This window comes from Schistocerca piceifrons, chromosome 3 (genome assembly GCF_021461385.2).
Source record: "Schistocerca piceifrons isolate TAMUIC-IGC-003096 chromosome 3, iqSchPice1.1, whole genome shotgun sequence".
NCBI classification, from domain to species: domain Eukaryota; kingdom Metazoa; phylum Arthropoda; class Insecta; order Orthoptera; family Acrididae; genus Schistocerca; species Schistocerca piceifrons.
The window spans coordinates 230,635,652-230,651,948 of record NC_060140.1 but is presented as its reverse complement, the minus strand read 5'-3'; the positions used below and the strand labels follow the sequence as shown (position 1 = coordinate 230,651,948).

At 44.4% G+C, this 16,297-nt stretch overlaps 1 pseudogene; it reads left to right on the top strand.

Annotated features, from left to right (window-relative positions):
- Window positions 1–7,361: 7,361 nt before the first annotated feature.
- Window positions 7,362–7,479, top strand: LOC124790850 (annotated as a pseudogene).
- Window positions 7,480–16,297: the final 8,818 nt, after the last annotated feature.

The window sequence follows — 16,297 nt, the reverse complement described above, 5'->3', positions numbered from 1 at the left end:
AGAACCGCACTGCCACACCGGCCGGCGTTGGAATTGACTTGCCCATTTTTTTTTCTAGTCACTTGACTCTCTCCGTTCCTACAGCTCCATACAATAGACGTAGCTAGAAGAGGAGTGAACTGAACAGGGAAGAGTGAAAATTTTAGGTGAGCTGTAAGTACTCTCCACCTGAGAAGTATAGATGTGGAAGCAGACGCAGACGTGCAGTAAGCAGCTGCTAGCGAGGCGGCGATGAGGTACGGCACTGGGGCCGTTGCCAGAAGCATTAACGCCCGCAAGCGGCCACATCCTGTTCCCACATCATCCCCCTCCCCCTCGACTCCCCTTCCCCAACATCCACCGCTTCTCCATGTCCCGACACGGCCGCACACCGGACACCTAGAAACTCCAGTTCCTGCTTCTCGGCTGCTAGTTCCTAGGAGGAGATTTCCGTGACGGCCAGAATCGCGGGCCAGTTCTGCGGGTATCTCTGATGGATCTGGCCCGCCGATCTGGGCTCGGTCGTTTACACTAAAGGCGGGTGCACGCTAGATCAACGAATGCTAAGGAACAACAACCAACTGCTTCGCTGACAGAAATTTGCTTAGTGCGTGCAGACGGCCGACGGTCAGAGCCGATCGGAGCCAATAATTCTCTATTATTTCAACCTCGAACAGCGCGTTGAACAAACGATCACCTATATCTTTCCATGCCACCTCTGTTTTCCCTCATTTTATTACACTACTGGCCATTAAAACTGCTACACCAAGAAGAAATGCAGATGATAAAAGGGTATTCATTGGACAAATATATTATACTAGAACTCACATGTGATTACATTTTCACGCAATTTGGGTGCATAGATCCTGAGAAATCAGTACCCAGAACAACCACCTCTAGCCGTAATAACTGCCTCGATACACCTGGTCAAACCGAGCTTGGATGGCGTGTACAGGTACAGCTGCCCATGCAGCTTCAACACGATACCACAGTTCACCAAGAGTAGTGACTGGCGTATTGTGATGAGCCAGTTGCTCTGCCACCATTGACCAGTCGTTTCAATTGGTGAGAGATCTGGAGAATGTGCTGGCCAGGGCAGCAGTCGAACATTTTCTGTGTTCAGAAAGGCCCGTACAGGACCTGGAACATGCGGTCGTGCATTATCCTGCTGAAATGTAGGGTTTCGCAGGGATGGAACGAAGGGTAGAGCCAAGGATCGTAACACATCTGAAATGTAATGTCCACAGTTCAAAGTGCCGTCATTGCGAACAAGAGGTGACCGAGACGTGTAACCAATGGCACCCCATACCATGACGCCGGGTGATACGCCACTATGGCGATGACGAATACACGCTTCCAATGTGCGTTCACTGCGATGTCGCCAAGCACGGATGCGACCATCATGACACTGTAAACGGATTCATCCGAAAAAATGACGTTTTGCCATTAGTGCACCCAGGTTCGTCGTTGGGTACACCATAGCAGGCGCTCCTGTCTGTGATGCAGTGTCAAGGGTAACCGCAGCCATGGTCTCCGAGCTGATAGTCCATGCTGCTGCAAACGTCGTCGAACTGTTCGTGCAGATGGTTGTCGTCTTGCAAACGTACCTATCTGTTGTCTCAGGGATCGAGACGTGGCTGCACGATCCGTTCCAGCCATGCGGATAAGATGCCTGTCGTCACGACTGCTAGTGAAACGAGGTCGTTGAGATTCAGCGCGGCGTTCCGCATTACCCTCCTGAACCCACCGATTCCGTATTCCGCTAACAGTCATTGGATCTCGACCAATGCGAGCAGCAATGTTGCGATACGATAAACCGCAATCGCGATAGGCTACAATCCGACCTTTATCAAAGTCGGAAACCTGATGGTAACCATTTCTTCTCCTTACACGAGGCATCACGACAACGTTTCACCAGGCAACACCGGTCAACAGCTGTTTGTGTATGAGAAGTCGGTAGGAAACTTTCCTTATGTCAGCACGTTGTAGGTGTCGCCACCGGCGCCAGCCTTGCGTGAATGCTCTGAAAAGCTAATCATTTGCATATCACAGCATCTTCTTCCTGTCGGGTAAATTGCGCGTCTACAGGGTGTTACAAAAAGGTACGGCCAAACTTTCAGGAAACATTCCTCACACACAAAGAAAATATGTTATGTGGACATGGGTCCGGAAACGCTTACTTTCCATGTTAGAGCTCATTTTATTACTTCTCTTCAAATCACATTAATCATGGAATGGAAACACACAGCAACTGAACGTACCAGCGTGACTTCAAACACCTTGTTACAGGAAATGTTCCAAATGTCCTCCGTTAGCGAGGATACATGCATCCACCCTCCGTCGCATTGAATCCCTGATGCGCTGATGCAGTCCTGGAGAATGGCGTATTGTATCACAGCCGTCCACAATACGAGCACGAAGAGTCTCTACATTTGGTACCGGGGTTACGTAGACAAGAGCTTTCAAATGCCCCCATAAATGAAAGTCAAGAGGGTTGAGGTCAGGAGAGCGTGGAGGCCATGGAATTGGTCCGCCTCTACCAATCCATCGGTCACCGAATCTGTTGTTGAGAAGCGTACGAACACTTCGACTGAAATGTACAGGAGCTCCATCGTGAATGAACGACATGTTGTATCGTTCTTGTAAAGGCGCATGTTCTAGCAGCACAGGTAGAGTATCCCGTATGAAGTCATGATAACGTGCTCCATTGAGCGTAGGTGGAAGAACATGGGGCCCAATCAAGACATCACCAACAATGCCTACCCAAACTTCACAGAAAATCTGTGTTGATGACGTGATTGCACAATTGCGTGCGGATTCTCGTCAGCACACACAAGATGACTGTGAAAGTTTACAATTTGATCACGTTGGAATGAAGCCTCATCCGTAAAGAGAACATTTGCACTGAGATGAGGATTGACACATTGTTGGATGAACCATTCTCAGAAGTGTACCCGTGGAGGCCAATCAGCTGCTGATAGTGCCTGCACACGCTGTACATGGTACGGAAACAACTGGTTCTCCCGTAGCACTCTCCATACAGTGACGTGGTCAACGTTACCTTGTACAGCAGCAACTTCTCTGACGCTGACATTAGGGTTATCGTCAACTGCACGAAGAATTGCCTCGTCCATTGCAGGTGTCCTCGTCGTTCTAGGTCTTCCCCAGTCGCGAGTCATAGGCTGGAATGTTCCGTGCTCCCTAAGACGCCGATCAATTTCTTCGAACGTCTTCCTGTCGGGACACCTGCCTTCTGGAAATCTGTCTCGATACAAACGTACCGCGCCACGGCTATTGCCCCGTGCTAATCCATACATCAAATGGGCATCTGCCAACTCCGAATTTGTAAACATTGCACTGACTGCAAAACCACGTTCGTGATGAACACTAACCTGTTGATGCTACGTACTGATGTGCTTGATGCTAGTACTGTAGAGCAATGAGTCGCATGTCAACACAAGCACCGAAGTCAACATTACCTTCCTTCAATTGGGCCAACTGGCGATGAATCGAGGAAGTACAGTACATACTGACGAAACTGAAAGGAGCTCTAACATGGAAATTAAGCGTTTCCGGACACATGTCCACATAACATCTTTTCTTTATTTGTGTGTGAAGAATGTTTCCTGAAAGTTTGGCCGTACCTTTTTGTAACACCCTGTATAACACATCTCGAGAAAAAAATTCTCAAAGAACATGCTTTTTTCGAGCCAAAGATAGTAAATCTCCCCTTAACATGCAGTCCCTGACCTTTGGTTCTAGCTCTCAGATCTGCCAACAGGCCAGATTCCTTCGCGTGTGGGTGCAAATCCGCGAGTTTTCGTGATTTGTCCTCGAGCCCAGGACTGCCTTGCAGGAAGATGCGTGCAGCGCCTAACGTCGTTGACGGGGCCCTCCTACACGGCCCTCGTACCCGCGGCGATGGACATCAGACGACTGAACGGCTCGCGGCACAACACCGAAATAGCGGGAACCACGGAAGCAGACCATGGAGGAAAACAAGTCTACACCAGCGCCATGGATATAGAAATCGCTCTTTGTTTTCGATCGTACAAAAACGATAATTTCATTGTGTATTTTAATTTTGACAAGTACAGATTTTAACCTTGACAACTATAGATCTTAACTAAGTATTTTTAGAGATAAAAGGAAATTAGAAAAATCTACTTAATACAGTAGGTGTATATGTAATGTAAAAAATGTACCAGACGCCGCCTGTCGGTAAGAGTTTTATAATTAATATAAATGACGTGCATTCTGCCAGCCAATTTTCTGTGACGCAGCATGTGAAGATTGCTGAGTGTGGACGGGTTACTCCTGTAACCGAAATGGCAGGTACGTTCTAGTATATTTGATGCTGATGGGGTTGGACAAAATAGGCTTACATTTGTGAAATAGTAAATTAATATCATTGTCATTTCAGATCTGAAGATGGCTCTAGAGGAACCGAAACCGGTCATGTGAATAAACATTTTTGCAGTCAAGACGAATTATAAGTAACTGTCATTATATAGTCTGTTATGGAATTCCAAATTCCAACAGTACCTGGTAAACTTGTGACCATCTCTTTCCTTATGCTATACATTATCAATCTTCCACTTATTTCTCAGAAATGTGTCTTGTAGTAACTTGCCTTCCTAATTTTTCCGTGGCTTCCTATTAAATTTTCATATCTTCCTCCATCATTCCCAACTCTAGCTTTAAGGTATGCGATAATCACAGTTTTGTTAGATGTTACTGTATCTTCCAGTCTAGTGGTAAACTCTTCCTCCTCGTCTGTTTCACATCCTATTCGAGGAGCATAAACCTGGATTTCACCGAGAATATTTCCTTCAATCATTATCTTAAGTTTAATTATTCTGTCGCTTACACTTTCCACATTCAGTACTTTGTTCGCCAGTTCATTAGCTGCTACTACTACAGCACCATTCCTTCTTCTGTCTCTTGCTGACCGCCACATCATATATCCATTTTATAGCACCACACACTATGTAGCAATTCTGAAATTAATAAATTTGATATGTATTGTCACTTACAAGGAACTGTGTTAGAAACAAACTTTTACCCGCTCTCCACTTAGTATTTGGGACATTCATTACACAACACTCTTAGTCTGTAATGTTCTTTACAGAAAAACTTGAGAGACAATCGTGACATTCTTAATTGTTGACTGTCCTTTGACCTTGGGCTGGACTTACGCCTTTTTCGTTTCACATCTGGAACATCTGAATCTTGGTTGTCATGTTGCTTGCCGTTTAGGAGACCCTTGAAATCCGAAGACATTATTGCTGAACGAATTAGTTGCTAACTCAGCTATATCAGAAAACACAGCTAATGGCTTCTTGTTCCACGTTTCTCTGAATGTCTAACCGACTTACCTCCTCCTGACATTGTTGTGTAGTGGAACATGGTTAGGTAAGGTTTTTTGTGTTCGTGCTCACTTACATCAAATGTTTGGTGTACAGTAGGCAACAAAATAACTGATTTGTTTTGTGTACGCACATAATAAACTAAAACAGTATTCCGTATGTATGCAGAAGTGGTTGATAACGAAGTCCTTTTCTTGGTGGCAACATTGTTTTGTATATTTCATTTCAGTTAGCCGAAAGAGTTTCCGTAAGTGTAAATTTGTTAGCAAATAGTTTCTATCACAAATCAAAACTTGTAAAAAAAATTATCAGCTGTAACTTACCTACCACTCCCCCTCAGGTGATCAACTAAATCATGTACCACTCGTTTCCCTTGTTTTTTCCCATCCTTCAGCAGATTTCTCTGTATACAGTTACGCATTATTAGATAACTGGTCTCACGATCAACAGCAACTTTCATACCGTTCTTTGCAGGTTTTGAAGGATAGTACACCTTCATCGGACACCATCCCCTGAAAGCACACAGATGCTCACCAACTGTAATATAAGGCCGAATGATAGGAGACGAAATGTATGTATTAACGAAAATTTCAAACACACGCCGTATAAGTTCAGCTTTTGATCCAAAACTACTTTTCTTTCTTCTTTTCCAAGTTTATCATCGAACCAGAGGCACATCAGATTATCATGAAATCTCGAAAAGCTCGAAAAATAGGTGTCATATTCATCTGACCAAAATTCACTGAATGATTTCCCACGTGCCTTGTGTAAACCAGCTATTACTAGCAGACGACATACCGCCTGCAGTTCTGTAGAGTCAGGTGCAATCCAGCGTTCAAGATATGAGTGCAGAACTTTACTGTCTGCGTGATTATTGGTATGCATAACTATTACACTCTGCACGTGACTGGTGGTAAAAAGTCTGAAACAATCTGCCTTGTGATCTAAGAACAATCTGCCTTGTGATCTAAGAACAATCTGCCTTGTGATCTAAGATGACGTGGGATATGTGCCAGTGGTGCTATGTCGTATGTCATCTGTCCAAATCTAGATACATGAGTAGGAACACTAGTTTCCTGAATACTATTATCATCTTCTTCACATTCATTCACATCAACCTCACCTCTGACCTGTATATCTTTCTCTATCACATCCAGATCACCATCATTCTCATCCGCATTTCCAAAAATCGATTCATTATCACTATCGCTCTTATGTACAGATTAAGGCAAATGAAAGTGACCCGGAGAACAGAGTTCCAGGTTACAAAGAAACACAGCAGAGAAAAGGAAATATAGTACTAACCTTACTATATCAAATGCTGAAAGTGATCGCCGTTCATCTCTTAGCATTTGTGGGCCCTAGTCAGCAAGTTGCTGAAGGAGGATCCATTTCCAAACCTTTCATTATCTCAGTGAACAGCCACTCGCAAAACTAAATGCGCCGAGGAGCGTCTGCTGGTTTTAATGCATGAACAAAAGACACTCGGCATGGGTGCATGTGCAGGTCCAGGTGGAGTACTCGTCCGCATGATCGATTTGATATGCCAGCTTCTTGCGACAAAAGTTGAGCCGATTTGGTAGGACTCTGCTGCATTTTCTGGTGAGCTGCAGCCACATTTTCTGGTGTGCGGGCACGTTTCGGACTTTTTTACTTCTTCAAATCAGATCCCGTCTGACGCCATTTTCGTACTAAGCGTTGCAAGGCACTCTTCGCTGGCACTTTGACACCATTTAACTTCTCAGCAAACAACTGACCACGCCGTTTTCATGACTTTGTCGTCACGTAACTTTCCACGACGAACACCCACTGCTCCACTGTGAGTACCATCGTTCGCTTTGCACTGCTCCACTCACACTGACACAGCCCGCACTACCCTCTGAAGAGGTGTGCATCACGTGGCGGGCGTACACGTGGTGTATGCGTCACGGGGTGTGGTTAATGCATACATTCCGTCCAATCGTACCCTCTCGTCCAGGCCATTTTTATTTGCCCATCCTGTATATCGATTAAGCCAACGGCCTTGCCGCAGTGGTAACACCGGCTCTCGTCAGATCACCGAAGTTAAGCGCTGTCGGGCTGGGCTAGCACTTGAATGGGTGACCATCCGGTCTGCCGAGCGCTGTTGGCAAGCGGGGTGCTCTCAGCCCTTGTGAGGCAAACTGAGGAGCTACTTGATTGAGAAGTAGCGGCTCCGGTCTCGGAAACACATACGGCCGGGTGAGCGGTGTACTGGCTACATACCCCTCCATATCTGCATCCAGTGACGCCTCTGGTCTGAGGATGACACGACGGCCGGTCGTCACCGTTGGGCCTTCATGGCCTGTTCGGGAGGAGTTTAGTTTTAGTATATCGCTTAATGTCTGCTTGAGACTGTAGCCCCTTTCAAAGCATATGTCATCATACTTTATGAATAAAATGTAATACCATCTCTTACAACAAAACACAATTCCTAACTGTAAAATTGTTCCAACAAAGCACATCTACGTATTTTTTACGAATTGGTTACAACAATGGACATATAAATGTCGGCTGTGAAGGCACACTGCATCCAAGTTTTTACTTACGTAATGGAATTGAAATGTAACGAAAATCACATGTTGTACACCTGGGGTATTTCAAATTTCAAATTATTGTACAGTGTTATAACCATAAATATTTTGCCCATATATAATTAAAAGTCCATTACAACATATCTGGAGGTTGATAAGCTTACGTCCACAGTGAAACTGCTTCTTTGCAGTTAAAAGAGCTTTGAGTCTAAAGTCCCCAAACACCAAGCAATGACTACACATGTAACACCTCCCCCCCCCCTCCCCCAAGCATACAATGTGGTATACTCAAGATATATTCCATTAACTTTGTAATCGGATACTATGTCTCTTTTGCTATGTGACGACATGTTATGTAATTCATTGACATATTGTGTACCACTTTACAACGTTGAGAATGCATTACTTGATTTTTTATGTATCATGACGAATATGGGGTAACGCAATTGGACAGAGCATGGCAAGAAAATGGTTGTCTCATTTTGAGGAGGATCGTTTTGACATGAGTGACTCTCCATGTTCAGGAAGACCTTCAAGGTTTGACGAAGGTCGTTTAAAAACGTTAATTCACAATGATCCAGATCAGCGTAGTCGAGGACTGGCAGATGTGATTAACTGTACTCATTACTATCGTGCGACATTTGCATGCAGTAGGGAAGGTTCAAAAACCGTGTGTTTGGGTACCACATGCTCTAAGTCGAAATCACAAAAATCAGAGAGTAGCCATACGTGCACCTCTGCTAGCTCATCATCAATTGGCTCGTGAACAACACCAATCATTCCTGTCCTGTATCTTGCACTCGTCACGAAATATGGTATCTTTCTGCTAGCATAAGGAAAAGCAAGGAATGGTTGAGTCCAAAAAAGAGCAGCAACTGCAATTACAAATACCTGTAAGCATCCATAAAAGATAGCGTTATGCATGTGATGGAACAGCGACGGTGTGGTGTCGTACGAATTGCTTCCCCGAGGTGTAACCATCACTCCTGGCATTTATTGTCAACAACTGGGGAGCCTTGCAGTAATGTAAAAGATTACAGAAAGCATGACCCTCATCTCTAGGCCATCTGCAGCTGGATACTGGCAAATCGGCTCTGGTGTGCACGTTAGCCAACTAATGCAGTCACTGGCATGGCCGAGAATATATGTTGTAGAGTTAGCTGCCCTGCCCCGTCCAATGTCAAGTGTTATATTAGGCTGGGTGCATTAAGTTCATAGCGTTTTTGTTTGCATATTGATATTCCGGTTGTCGTGAGTTTATTTTTTACTTGTAATTCAATGTTGGTTAAGAAGACTGCTTGAAGTGATGCTACCCCACGATAACTAACGCCCGCCCGCGTCCTGCTAGACTAACAAAGAACTATACAGGGGCTGGGTTGGGAGCTCATCGCGCACCCAACGTATTCACCTGATCTCGCGCCGTCAGATTAACACCTTTACCGCTCTCTGTCGAAGAGTCTTCAAGGAACTTCCTATCCGGATGAAAATGTGCTCCCAACATAACGCGACGAGTTCTTCGACTCAAAACCACGTGATTTCTACAGCCGCGGAATCGAAATGTTACCCTTTCGTTGGCAGAGTGTTCTAAATGTTGTTGTTGTTGTTGTTGTTGTTGTGGTCTTCAGTCCTGAGACTTGTCTGATGCAGCTCTCCATGCTACTCTATCCTGTGCAAGCTTCTTCATCTCCCAGTACCTACTGCAACCTACATCCTTCTGAATCTGCTTAGTGTATTCATCTCTTGGTCTCCCTCTTCGATTTTTACCCTCCACCCTGCCCTCCAATGCTAAATTTGTGATCCCTTGATGCCTCAGAACATGTCCTACCAACCGGTCCCTTCTTCTTGTCAAGTTGTGCCACAAACTCCTCTTCTCCTCAATTCTATTCAATACCTCCTCATTAGTTAGGTGATCTACCCATCTAATCTTCTGCATTCTTCTGTAGCACCACATTTCGAAAGCTTCTATTCTCTTCTAGTCCAAACTATTTATCGTCCATGTTTCACTTCCATACATGGCCACACTCCATACAAATACTTCCAGAAACGACTTCCTGACAAATCTATACTCGATGTTAACAAATTTCTCTTCTTCAGAAACGCTTTCCTTGCCATTGCCAGTCTACATTTTATATCCTCTCTACTTCGACCATCATGAGTTATTTTGCTCCCCAAGTAGCAAAACTCATTTACTACTTTAAGTGTCTCATTTCCTAATCTAATTCCCTCGACATCACCCGACTTAATTCGGCCCCATTCCATTATACTAGTTTTGCTTTTGTTGATGTTCATCTTATATCCTCCTTTCAATACACTATCCATTACGTTCAATTGCTCTTCCAAGTCCTTTGCTGTGTCTGACAGTAAATCGTGAAGGGGAATGTATTGTTGATGAATAAAGTCTCTGTTTTGTGCATCTGTTGTGTTTATTAAACTTGTGGAAAAACGCTATGAACTTATGTCAGAACCGCCGCTGTATTGCGTTCCAGAGGTGGACCAATACGCTATGAAGCAGGTGATCGTAATGTTTTGCCTCATAAACGTAAAGACATATGCACTTACTCGTTATATTCTCGTAACTTTTGCTGACTTTGTATCCTTCTATCTTGTAATTTGATGGTTTTGACACGACTAAAAAAAAGGCAACCTGAGACGGGAACTGTCGCGGCAGCACAAGAGAACCAAACAATTTGATAACCTTGTTGTGGGTGAGAGGTGGAGGGGGGAATGGTGGGAGAAGGGAGGAAGGGAGACGAGGGGAGGAAAGAAGTGGTCGAGGGGGAGAGGAGTGGGGGTCGGGCTGAAGCAGACTGAAGGAGCGGAGGCTAGGAGAGGAGTTCATTAACCCCGGTGCAGACGGGCGGGCGCGGGCCGTGCAGTCGGCTGCACGTGCGCCTCGGCGGCAGACACGTGGCGGCCGCGTGGGCCCGGCCGGCTGCGTCGATACGGCGTGGTTGTCCCGGCAGCGGCCACGCCCTCCGCTGTCGCAGCCGCCAGCCTCCAGCTGCGACCCTGGCCTAGGCTCAAGGCCGGCCCGGGACCGCAGCGCACCGCCACCTGCTCAGCTTGGGGGCGCCACTGCCGCCGGACGCCCGCTCTCCACACGCGGCCGCTGCTGATGTAACTGTCAGCCGCGCGGACGCCACGTCACGCAACTGTCAGCGCGAGCGCCGTCTCCGTCTTATTCCTACGTCAAAACAGTTCCGTACTAGCTTTCTGCCCGCAGGTTCGCCCGCGGCCGCATACGTTACCTACAGGATAGTACCACCACTTGCAAAGTAGGTTAGAAATCAGATTAATAATGTTGCTCAAGCAGCATACGTTCGCTTTATCGGGCAACAACAATGTTATTGACTGTGGAGGGTATCGTCAGAATGGAAATGAGGTCACTGTAAAAAAGTCATTAATTTGGCACTTATCTTGAATGGATTCCCACGTAGATTTCGTCGAAGTTGTTATGGCTCATATTGCTGACTGCTAGAAGGTCCAGGTCTGTATTTTAGCAATATTTGAAGACCTAACAAGTGCGTTTTTCAGGAAATTCTTAATGATCAACCAATCCCAGATCAGAACAATGGTATGGTAGAAGTAATTTTTGACTTGGTGTTCACGATCCATATTTTTATTAAACTTCTTGTAAATTCACGTATACTTCTTCTTAATTGTCATATCATCAGAAAAGTTTTGTATCAGTCTCCATATATCTAATTTCCACTTTAACCAAACACAAGACTTGACTGTTCTTTTACAAAGCGAAAAAACAACTTAACTTCTGCAAAGTGAAACAAAGACTGCTCTGTGCGCATTCGCGCCAAAACGGTTACAAGTAAGTCAAAGATTATGACAGTCTCACAGAAATGAATACACACAAGAACCATATCACTGTAATATGTCGATCCATCGGAGTACCTATACATTAATAAAACCAAATGTGAATATTGTCACAAAAATATGTCTGTTACTTCGCAGAAAAGTAGTACGATATTACTGGTATCGAGAACTGGGGTTGGCTTGCCGTAATGGTCACGTAAATAGAGAACCAGTACAATAGGGATGCGAAAACCCGACCGATTAAGCCGCGGGGGGTAGCCGAGCGGTCTAGGGCACTTTGTCACGGTCCGCGCGGCTCCCCTCGTTTGAGGTTCGAGTCCTCCCTCGGGTGTGTGTGTGTATTCCTTAACATAACTTAGTTTAAGTTAGATTAAGTAGTGTGTAAGCTTAGGGATCGATGACCTCAGCAGTTTGGTCCCGTAAGACCTTACCACAAATTTCCAAATTTCCGACCGATTAAAACCGATACAGATATTTTAGCTCTTAATAACCGATACTTTTCGGTATGTCTTTGGACTCAATTATAACAGGTGCTTTTATTTTTTTCTAGCAATTGGGTAAAAAGCACCGGAAGATCAATTAGCCGCAGGAGCAGTGTTAAAATTTTTCGTTTGTAAATAACCCTTTTATTCGTAAAATTTGCATTGCTTTGAAACGTTGCGTTATTATATAAAGTGAGAAAAATGATCAAGATTTTAAACATTGCTGAAACAGGAACTGTTGAAATTCTACACGGTAAATGATGACAGCCAAAACAGTTGCAGGATAAAGATTTATTAAAATTCTTGACCAAGGTTTCGGTATATATAAATATTCCTTCATCAGAAGTAAAATATCTAAAATTACATCCTGCAATGGAGATTAATAAAACAATTGTGCCACAGGCGTCGTCAGTAATTAAGACATAATCTCCAGTTATACAACGTGATTATGGACACAGGGTCAATGCGAACACAGTTTAGCATCAGTACTTTGCCTATGAAGTTCATGTTGTATAAATGGAGATGATGTCTTATCTACTGATGACGCCTTTGGCGCAATTGTTCTATTAATCTCCATTTCAAGATGTAATTTTAAATGTTTTACTTCTGATGAAGGTATGTTTATATATACCGAAACCTTGGTCAAGAATTTTAATAAATCTTTGTCCTGCAACTGTTTTGGCTGTCATCATTTACCGTGGAGAAAAATGATCTCTGTGGTATTTTAATAACAATGCCAAAAGAAGTGATCAGCAAACACTCGGCATAAGAATTGGTACAGCATTGCTGAGACAATTATGTACCATTTACTATGTGGCGTCGTCTGTTAGATGGTGCGAGTGTACAAGCGATGAGCAAAACTCGCCCCAACTGGTCTATATGGTAGTTTCTCACTGTCGTCGTTGGCATCAGTTGTATAACAGAATGGCACCATTCCTAGTCTGGAAGTGTTTTACGAAGTGCTATATCAATGGAGAACAATGTTCCATTTGTGTTAAAGGAATTACAATGAAATGAACACCCTTAGCTGCTTACAGGCGTTGACATACGTCAACGGGGACAGATGAAAACGTGTGCCCCGACCGGGACTCGAACCCGGGATCTCCTGCTTACATAGCAGACGCTCTATCCATCTTTTTTTTTTCAGGCTGCCGTTGCGCAATATAGGAAATGAAATGACTTCTTGAGGGTTTTTTGTTTAAATTTTTCATAATTAACGGAAAATACATTTGCTCCAATTTTTAATGAGAATAGAATGAACAAAGTATATATCATTCCTAGGCTGCCGTTGCGCAATATAAGAAATGAAATGTCTTCTTGAGTCTTTTTTTTTCTTTTTTTTTTTTTTTGCCAAGTAGTAAACAGAAAGTTTTATGGTGCACAAAGACTATCACTTCATTGTTGAAGGAAAGTTGCTCCGCTGTTCTGCGAGAGAAGGAAAATGTTAAAACGAAAATGGGAAAGAAAAAATGCCTTCTGCATTGGTGAGCGTCTGGATACTATCTTAAAATTCCGACAAGAACTAAAGTCCCAGGAAGCAATTAGGATTCATACATACAGATCACTGGCAACCTCTGCTATCCGAAATATTGTATTTGAAGCATTTATCCATTAATTATGATTTTCAGCATATTTCCAAATATCCTCCTGTAGTAACAATGTTGGCTCATTTTAAAGTGTTCAATTTCTATGTAAGAATAATAGTCTATGAAAGTTCAAAATGGCTCTGAGCACTATGGGACTTAACATCTGTGGTCATCAGTCCCCTAGAACTTAGAACTACTTAAACCTAACTAACCTAAGGACATCACACACACCCATGCCCGAGGCAGGATTCGAACCTGCGACCTGCGCCTAGAACCGCTAGACCACCGCGGCCGGCAGTCTATGAAAGTAGCACGCCTATTCTGCATAATAAACATGCTGTGTGGCCCATGATCCACGATGCAGCGTTGAATGATCTCTAAAAGGTCTACACCACTGGGCGTCGTACGGTCTATCACCGACAATCGTTGACGAAGAAATGTTGTAATTTCTTCTGCATGTCCGTACGTGAACCTATGAATAAGCGTATCGACTCTTCCGCATGCGTCACAGTTGGGCGTTGGATGAAGGCCTATTTTATGTAGCTTTTCATTCGTTGCTACTTTATCATTGACTGTTAGATACCAGTCGGCTATGACGTGTGATGGCAACATGTCGCTGTGCACATTCCGCCATACTATACCACTCGGTTTGTTGTCATGAGAAGGTCATAAAGCTTCCTGTTCGTCAGGCTTCCGTTATCGACGATGTTGTGTCGAATACAGCTCATTCCCATGTAGTACAGTCGCACATGTCGGTAAGAAAGTGGAATGCCGGCGATATTAACGGATGGGTCAAGGCTATGAGGCTTCCACCGCTGAATGAGGTTTGTGATGATGCTAGTTCTCCGGGTACGAAACTCCTTCCTGTTGCGATTTAGGAGCAGGCTGACACATTTTTTGTGTACCTTAATGAGGTTAAGGCCACCTTTGGACGAAGGTAAGGTTAAGGTATCAAATTGAACTTTGAAAATGTGCCCCCTAAAAAGAAACCTACATAACGCTTGTTGTATACTCTTGGCTAGATAGTCGGAGATTGGAAGAATTTGCGGCAAATAATTCATCTTGCTGGTAATGGCGATCTCGATGGTCTTAACTTTCTGTAGTACGTTCAAGTCACGGTCGGAGTGAAGTATCAAAGCAGCACGTAATTTATTAAGCATCTGTGACCAGTTCTTCGTCAGGAATTTGTCTGGTTTGGTCTCAAAGATATCACCGAAGGTTGTGTGATAATCCTTGACCTTGCACCAGGTAACATGGGATATGTCTCCGATACCGTCTCCGCTCTGCAAAGCTGTGATTTTAGTTCTATTTAGTATTGCTCCTGAAGCAAGCGTGAATGTTTGTAAAAGAGTTTCCGCTGACAGACGTTGTTGCGATGATGACACAGTTACGCATATATCGTCAGCATACGCAATGCATGGGATAGTGACAGACTCTACGCTAAGCCCGATCCCGCTAAGCGCTAAGTTCAGTAGCGGCTCTACTGCAATGGCGTACAAAATCATTGACAGAGGACATCCTTGGTGGATGGATTGCCCAATGGAAACTTATTTTGTAAAATGGCCATTAATGAGAATCCGTGAAGAAGCGTTTGTAGTAAGTTTGCGAATTAATTCTACGAGATGAGGTCCAAATCCTAGTTTCTTCATGCTTTTAAAGAGGAAGTCATGGCGTACACGGTCATAAGCCTTCTCAAAATCTAGAAAGATCAGAGCGCCCTGTCCTTTGGTTTCAGCATATGAACAGATGATGTCCCTCAGCCGGCCTAAGTGGCCGTGCGGTTAAAGGCGCTGCAGTCTGGAACCGCAAGACCGCTACGGTCGCAGGTTCGAATCCTGCCTCGGGCATGGATGTTTTTGATGTCCTTAGGTTAGTTAGGTTTAACTAGTTCTAAGTGCTAGGGGACTAATGACCTCAGCAGTTGAGTCCCATAGTGCTCAGAGCCATCTGAACCATTTTGATGTCCCTCAAACCGCAGGCAGCTGAGATTACACTTCGGCCTTGCACTGCAGTGTACTGGTAACTGCCTAAAACCTTGTACATAACGGTTTGCATCCGTAGCTTAATCGATCTGGTGATGATTTTGAAATCGGAATTCAGGAGTGTGATGGGTCGCATGTTTTCGACCTTCCTGCTGTTCCCTTCTTTCGGTAAGGGCAAGGTGATACCTTCCGTAAATGCCTTGGGTATTACTTCCAGTTGCCAGAGTTCATTCGCTATCTCGAGGAGTGTCGGACCGAGGAGGTTCCAGTATCGCTGTTAAAACTCAGCGCTGAGACCGTCGGGTCCTGGTGATTTCCCTCTCTTTGCAGTGTGGACCGCCAGTCGGATTTCGTCCTCTGTGAAAACAGATACCAGATTTGAATTATCCTGTTGTGACAAGCGACAGCTCAAGGTCCTAAGAAAATCGTCGCACCACTGTCCGTCAACGGATTGCTTCTTGTAAAGTTGACTATAATAGTCGTAGACGTGCGGGATGATGGCACGTTGCTTCGTGATGG